At 39.3% G+C, this 8,299-nt stretch overlaps 1 pseudogene; it reads left to right on the forward strand.

Annotated features, from left to right (window-relative positions):
• Nucleotides 1–3,352: 3,352 nt before the first annotated feature.
• Nucleotides 3,353–4,057, forward strand: LOC108970334 (annotated as a pseudogene).
• The last annotated feature ends 4,242 nt before the right edge of the window (nt 4,058–8,299 follow it).

Genomic DNA, 8,299 nt, shown 5'->3' on the forward strand with positions numbered 1-8,299 from the left:
GGTTTTTGGTCCATAAGTGGGCGACGCCACGCCCATTTTCAATTTTTAAAAAAGCGTGGATGCAGCTTCCTTCTGACATTTCTTCCGTAAAATTACGGAAATTTTCTGACGTTTTATGTTAGTCGTTTAACGCACTTTTAGTGATTTTCAACATAACCTTTGTATGGGAGGTGGGCGTGGTTATTATCCGATTTCTTCAATTTTTGAACTGTATATGGAAATGCCTAAAAGAAACGACTGCATACAGGTTGGTTGACATAGCTATAGTAGTTTCCGAGATATGTACAAAAAAGTTAGTAGGGGCCGGGGCGACGCCCACTTTTCCAAAAAAATTACGTCCAAATATGCCCCTCCCTAATGCGATCCTTTGTGCCAAGTTTCATTTTAATATCTTTGTTTATGGCTTAGTTATGACACTTTATAGGTTCTCGGTTTCCGCCATTTTGTGGGCGTGGCAGTGGATTTTGCCCATCTTCGAACTTAACCTTCTTATGGAGCCAAGAAATACGTGTACCAAGTTTCATCATGATATCTCAATTTTTACTCAAGTTACAGCTTGCACGGACGGACGGACAGACGGACGGACAGACAGACATCCGGATTTCAACTCTACCCGTCACCCTGATCACTTTGGTATATATAATCCTATATCTGACTCTTTTAGTTTTACGACTTACAAACAACCGTTATGTGAACGAAACTATAATACTCTCTTTAGCAACTTTGTTGCGAGATTATAACAAAATTGAAGAAAATCCCGAACGAACCAAAAAGTCCGAAAAAGTTTTAAGAAAGTATAGTGGTAAGCTTTGCGTGGCCACAAGTTTATGTACCTATGTACATAAATGTTTAGGAAAAATTCTGTAATGATTTATGCATATTTACAAATCTTACGTAAGCTCCATACGTACATACATATGTGGCCAAATACAAATTTCATTAGCCCAAAGTTAAACACGACAAACTGGATCAGCAATGCCGTACGCCAACAAAATACCCGAAATGTAAACAACGAAACCGAAACTAGAACTAGCTGAATTTTCAAGGTCTTGGACGCGCAGCGTCAGCACAGAGGTCAAGTTTAAAATAAGATGCTGCAGCAGAAGCCACATATGTTTACTAATAGTAGCACCTACGAAGCGGTGAACTAGCAAAAAACCAAAAACGAAACACAGCCAAAATCGAATACGCCGAAAGCAGCAACGCCGAGCTGATGCCAGCGCGCAGATAGCGGACGTGACGCTGTTGTTGTTTCATATATTGCTGATCAATCGCTGAATCCAAACGCCAGTGTCAACGCGCCGCACAAGATTTCGTATGCAAATCTGCACATTGTCCAGTTCACAGCTGCGCGAGCGCACCGCAGCTCCGATTAATTTATGCAGAGAAACCAAAAAATAACTATTTCGGGTCTCAGCGGCTTCCAAAATATGTTTGTGTGTGTGTGCGTGCGTGTGTGTCAAATTTTTAAAATACCTATGTTACCAATGTAGGTACATGTAATTATGTAAATATGTTGGGTGCACACACATACATAGGTATGTATATATACTTTATTTATTCAGTTAGATTGGCTGGTGTGTGCGTGCACGAGTCATCTCGCTGTCGTTAATCAAATAAAAAGTGTTTATGCATCAGCGCCACTGTCGGCGAGCAAGCGCGGTGCAGGCCCATAAAAGACTGAGAACGCTTAATTAATTCTAATTTGTGGCTTAATGTTCTTATTATCGGCCGACATTCCTCTAGAACCAAAAACAGAAATGAATAAAAATAACAAACAACAAGGACGTTTCCGACTTTGACAACTTTAGAGACTTCTTTCACGCTTCGCAATTTGCATAACGTGATTGGAAGAAAATCATGGTTCTGCTTTGTAGTTTGCTTCGTTTCACTAACTATGGCATTAAAGCATACTTTTAAGTGCGTGTGTGTGTGTTTCGCGGTTTTATAATTTTCTATAAGCTGTCACTGTTAATTGAACATAATTTGCACTTAACTCTATTCGATGAGACAAAAGTTTATGATATCATTAAAGTTATTAGATAATAAAATCCGCCAGCTTATATGTTCCATATTTTGTTAACTATTCTCATATATACTTATATACATACATATATGGCTGTTTATACTCATATTTATCTGTTTTATATGCAGATTTGGTTCCATTTCTGCAGTGCAGATCCAGTTTCATATGTTCAACCGGAAAGGATTTTTTTTATGTCTTCCGCAACTAATTTATTTAAAAAAGTAGATTGGACAATTAAAGAAATTAAACTTGTATGCGAACACATTAACTATACATGTATAACATATTTTTTATTGTGAGATGCAAGTCATTATCACCATGGGAACATTATTTTTCTCATGCGACGATGATTTTCATTGAAGTTCTTTCAATATTATTTATATGTTAATAAAGGGCTATCCAATTCAAGCTTCTCTACTCTTTCAAAGAAAAAACACTACTGAAATACGTTAACTATTCCAAGCACAACCATTACTGAATAATCATTCAACCAAATTCAGTTTCAAACCACCTTTGACTGTTTCAAAATGCGTGCCTTCATTGTCCTCTGTTTGTTCACCGTTGCCTGTGCGGATAAGTTGTGCTACAACTATCGCCCGTAGGACAGAGTCCGTTGTGGTTCTACGTGAGTTCCTGCCTGCGGAGATAGGCCCCACGGTGCTTTCTATTGCCAGAAGCACATAGATCAAAACAGTGCGTTGATCAGCGCCCCAAAGCATAAGTGCATGCACCTGCMCCATACTCTGGAGAACCAAAGCATGAGTGCCGCCACATACACTTATACTTTGGTTCCAATTTGTTTGGGTGAACACGCACACCCTAGCCACTTTGGTCAGGTACGACGCCCATCTAAAACCTTTGCCGTACTCTGGGTCCGGCACCCGGCGGCAGTGCGACTCCACACCGGACTAATGCCCTTCCTGCATTTAGGTTTAAACCACAGTTATCACGAATCTCCCCAAGGGGCCAAAAATCCAATGAGCAGATTGGAGTTTCCTCCAAGGGCTGACTGCTCCCCGTGGTACCATGTTTTAGTCTTCGGTGTGACCTGTAGCTGGCGCTACTGCCAGTTGCGCCCCCAAGAATTCCTTGGAACCCTTAAGAACTCAACTGTATGTTGACATGTGTCTCGTAAAACCCTTAGTAAACGAAATCGTAAACGAAAACACGGTCGAATACCAGGAATAAAAAATACAGAGTACAGTAACCATGTTTTACGAAGAATACTGTAGCACTATAACTGGCATGGACTATGCTGAAATCCAAGGCAAGCCCAGAATGACAGACTCAGTGCATGCGGGATTTTAGTCGCCTCTTACGAYAGGCATGCCTTTCCACGGGTATATTCGGTTTCCCCCCCAACCTGGAGGAGTCCCTCCTACCCGCAGGGGGAGCCCCGTAGGTCACTCAGATGCTGGACTCTCGTTTGCACCCGGTGGCAGCAGTGGCGGACCCGGTGGATTGGGAAGCTATGGTGGACCAGGAGGTGACGCAACAGAAGTTTCCCCTTCTTACTCCGCACCTGCCGCTGAATTCGACAAGGAGTTCTACAGCTACACCGCTGATGAGGATGATTTCAATGAACCCGCCGGCAGCGAACAACTGGATGCTTTATTGAAAAAGAATCTGCGTGTTGTCTTCGTTAAGGGACCCGAAAATAATGGTTTGGAGAACGCCGCCCTCAATCTTGCCAAACTTGCTGCCGAACAGAAGACCGCCATCTATGTTTTACAAAAACAAGCCGACTTGGCTGATTTGGCCAACAAATTGCAGTCTCAACACGACCTTACAGGTCACAAACCCGATGTACACTTCGTCAAGTACCGCACACCAGAGGATGCTGTCAATGCCCAACACGCTATCCAATCGCAATACGATCAATTGGGTGGAAACTCTCAATTCAAACTTCTCGTCTCCTGCCTCACGACCAGCTGCCCGTCCAGTAAGCGCTCCAGGTGCTTCATACTTGCCTTCCTCGATTATCCGAAAATAATTTAAGTTGAGTTKTTGTTAATGTTTTTCTGAGATATATTTCTAGGTATTTTTATTATTGTTTTTTGTTATATTTGTACTCTAAGACAAACTAATAAAACTATACGTATTTTTAAAAAACCATTTATTTGTATAAAATTGGTTATGCGAACTGGTTAATTTTTTTGTCGATCATGTTGTAAAAGACTTTCTGGCGATCTTATTTTAGGTGATGGTTGATAGCGGTTTGGTCTATTGAAACAAGTACTGAATACCCGTACGACATAACGTTGCTGTGACTCTAACTTTCTTCAAAAGTTTAATCGAAGTTGCGTTATTCTTCCTTTCATCGTGTGTTTACTGCCTCACCTTTGGATCAAATGATTGACTGAAGAGTCTCTCTCCAGTACGTGATAAATGATAAAATGATAAGTGATAAAGATAGTCTCCTTCTGTTTCGATACAGCTTTTTGCACGGTCCAAAAGCATGTCGAACGAGCATGTGTTTCAGCTCCTTGGCTGGTATGCCGGAGAAAGCCTTTTGAATGGCCTCTACGTCTGCATAACGCTTTCCTATCATGGGAAAATGCATGTTTCCGAAAAGGAAGAAAGGAAAGAGAATGGAAGATTGGGTAGAATGTGATCTTTGGTCAAATAATCGGTCACAAGCGTCGAATCGAATGTTGGGTTCTGAGCAATTTTTAGTCGTCAGTCAATTTGTGCGGCAGAAACCGTGCACACACCTTTCGTTAGCACAAATGTATGGTCAAAATGCGATAAATCGATGTTTTGGAGATGTTCAGTTCCATTTCCATGAATTTCAATGAGATTACGGCTGATTTTTGTTGAATTCCCGCACAGTTTCGATGGAATTTCCGGTGATCATGGATTCTGATTGACACACATGTTAATCGTCATGTATGTCCTCCCGACCACTTTGAAAAGGTTGAAAGTACTTGTGCACTCTGCTATGATATAGGCAGTCATCGCCATAAACTTGTTTCATCAATTGGAACGTTTCGGTAAAAGTTTTACCAATTTTAAAACAAAATCTAATGTTGGCTTTTTGTTCGAAGCTCATTTTCGCACCGATAACACTAACATACCGACACTTAAAACGCAATAACTTCACTTCCAATCGATGAAATGTCATAAAACAAACGTCATGAAATTCTTACTGGACAATCGATAAAGATAGCAGATAGTAACGCACTAGTCGACATATATATGGTGCCACCAGGGGGATTAATGTTCCATTGTTTCTGAGAGGTGGTTTTGTTGTAAGTAGGTGACTCAAGAAAGACTAGAAGCATCCAGGCCTCACAGTTCGCGTGTATTCAGGAGGCATCAATAAGCTTCCGCTACGGCAATTTACTAGATCGAGGGGAGCATATTGGTGCGGAGCTGTTTATACCCAGCCGACGGGCCATTAGCCTTGTCAGTCATCAGGGAAAGGCTACAGCCTCTTTGTTCCTTTCAGAAGGTCTACCAAAAATGCATTTTGTTTATTTATTTTAAGGCAATATATGAAATCTTAATCGAGTTGAACGTTCTTTTGCTGTTAGTGAGCTTCAAATGACAATATCGAGAAAGCAGCTGTCAGAGAAAACTTGTTCCTTTTGTTTTCCGTTTCTCCTAGAAAGAAAAAATTGCATGACTCCAACAATTTGCTCCAATTTGTATATTCTAACTGACTTTTATACTTGTTTTATAATTGATGTTAATAAAAATAGCTAATCGAACATCTAAGTTATTTTTGGTATAGAATTATAAACATAAATAAAAGTTTATAGTAATTAATTTGTAGAAAAGAATAATAAGCGTAAATAGTTAATTGAACTTTGTGAGGGAGTTAATTGACTTGATACCTGTTGACAAATGCTGTTTCAATTTGTTGAAATATTTGCATGATAAGCGTTTTGCCATAATATCCGGAAAACGTAGGCGTTGTGTTCAAATTATGCATCATTGATGGCTCCATTATACTATAGAGTGGCATAAAATCGCTAAAAACCTGTTAACGGTTAATTATTCCGTTCTTTACACTTCTAACGCTCCAAATTTGTTTTTGTGGTGTACACAAAAATTTCCGCATTGTTGAGTTTATGTGAGAATGTTAAATTCCATTCGCATAAAATTGTGAACAAAGCAAAATCTAACTGTTAATATTTGCTAAATTTTGCATACTAGCGCGTTTATGTGTTCTAACTATATTTCAAAAAAATATGCGCCCGCTTCGAAAATCGGACGAAAATAAAAAAAATCGCTTGCCAAATAATATATGTATATTCAAAATATAAGAAAAAAAAAAAAAATCACGAGAAAAGGTGGGCGGAATTGGCGTCACCGGCCGCGCCAAGTGCTGACGACTACCGGGCGGAAACTTTTTTTGCTTTTATTTATTGCCTTATTTCAATTTTTGATTTGCAGCACAATATCCACACGCTAAAAATAAAATGCGATTCACATATTTGTTTGTAGTTTTGTTGAGCAAACGCCATAGAAATCTCAAATGTCCAATGCAAATTAATAATTTGTCGATCTTTTCATATCGCTGCCATTTGTCGAAATATTATTTTAAATAGTCGCTTGTTACTGCTTCTTCTTTTCATGCATTGTGCTTTCGTGGTATTGTGTGAGCATAAATAGATTATTAGCTTTGTGGGAAAAACTCTTAACGAATCGCCAAAATTGAATTTTAAGAAACCACATTCTTCGAAAATCTGTTAGTTTATTAATATCTAACAATGTGGTATAAGCATAAATTTGCAATTACTCGCTTATGTTGTCCCACATACCAGCTTTATGAAAACTTAAAATTTTCGCTAACATTTATACTATATATATATATTACATGTATGAATGTCTATTTATAACGGGCGCAATAAGAGCGCTGCAAAAGTTTTTTTTTTTATTTTTTTTAATTTTTTTTTTTTTTTAAATAAAAAAATGATATGTCTTTTCTTGCAAAAACCCGTACGCTGAACCCAATTTTCGACGATTTTCAAGTATATATCGCCCAGCACTGCAGTAATTTCACGATATTCGATATTCGAACGGAGTTCATCAGTCGTCGCTGGCTTGTTGGCATAAACCATAGGCTTGACGTAGCGCCACCGAAAAGAGTATAGCGGCTTCAAATCGCACGACCAATTCGGCCAATTGACTGAGCCATTTCGTGAGATAATACGTTCACCAAACTTGGTTTCCAATAAATCGATTGGACATTCGCTGTATGGCTTGTGGCACTGTCCTGTTGGAACCACATATTGTCTAACTCCATTCAGCGGAAGCGATTCCCATTCACAGTAACGGTCTTGATCATCCAGGAAGTGGTACGGCACAATAACGCCGAGGGCACTTAAACCGCACCAAACCGTAATTTTTTCGATATGCAATGGTGACTCATGGATTACGTGTAGATTGTTGCCAGACCAATAACGCATATTTTGCTTATTGAGGAAGCCATTCAGCCAGAAAGGAGCCTGATCGGTGAATCTTCGATAAAAACCCGGATCATTTTCAAATTGTTGCTCGGCCAAATTCGCGAACATACGACGATTCTGGTGGTCAAGCTACTTCCGTTTTTGCGACAATTTTATTTTGTAAAGATGTAGACCAAGATCTTTTCGTAAAATTTCCAACAACGACGGCAGAGAGATGTAAGAGACGTTCTTCAGGACACTCGAAGATGACGTTCCTGCTTGTTTAAAACACAGAATATAATTCCATGGCCATGCTCCCAGTACTAAACTATATACTACATAAAAGAGTGGCGAATGTCTAAAAGATTATTTTCATGCCCCAAATAGACTCTTTGCACTTAAGAAAATGAAAACTATTTTCTCATTTTTAATATACATATGTACAATTTACTCCGCGCCTACAACTTGAACCCACAACACACAAGGCGTCAGTCAAGCACTCAAGCCACGGGCGGTCCTGGCTTGGGCTCGTGCGTAGGCAAATAGTATTTAGTACAAACAATTTAAATTTTGCATTTATGTACGTTTGAGTCGTTAATCACTCCCAAGCTTGCAATAAATTAACGCCGGCATTTTCGCTGAAAACTTTCGCTAAATGCGCGGAAAATCCGCTGGAAAGTTTGCAGTTTTCGACATTCTACTTTAGTTTCGGCTTTTGCGTATATTTAACGACGTTAATTTATTTATATTTACAGTTGTGTAGGTACGCATTTGTATGCACTGGGCATTATATAGGTCGTTCTAGACGTTGCCAAATATTATTTTAGTACAAAAGGAAAATATTTCTCAGAAATAAGCAAACGGTTCAGCCAGTTTA

Source organism: Bactrocera latifrons, unplaced genomic scaffold, assembly GCF_001853355.1.
Source record: "Bactrocera latifrons isolate USDA-ARS-PBARC rearing strain unplaced genomic scaffold, ASM185335v1 scaffold_3, whole genome shotgun sequence".
Lineage (NCBI taxonomy): Eukaryota > Metazoa > Arthropoda > Insecta > Diptera > Tephritidae > Bactrocera > Bactrocera latifrons.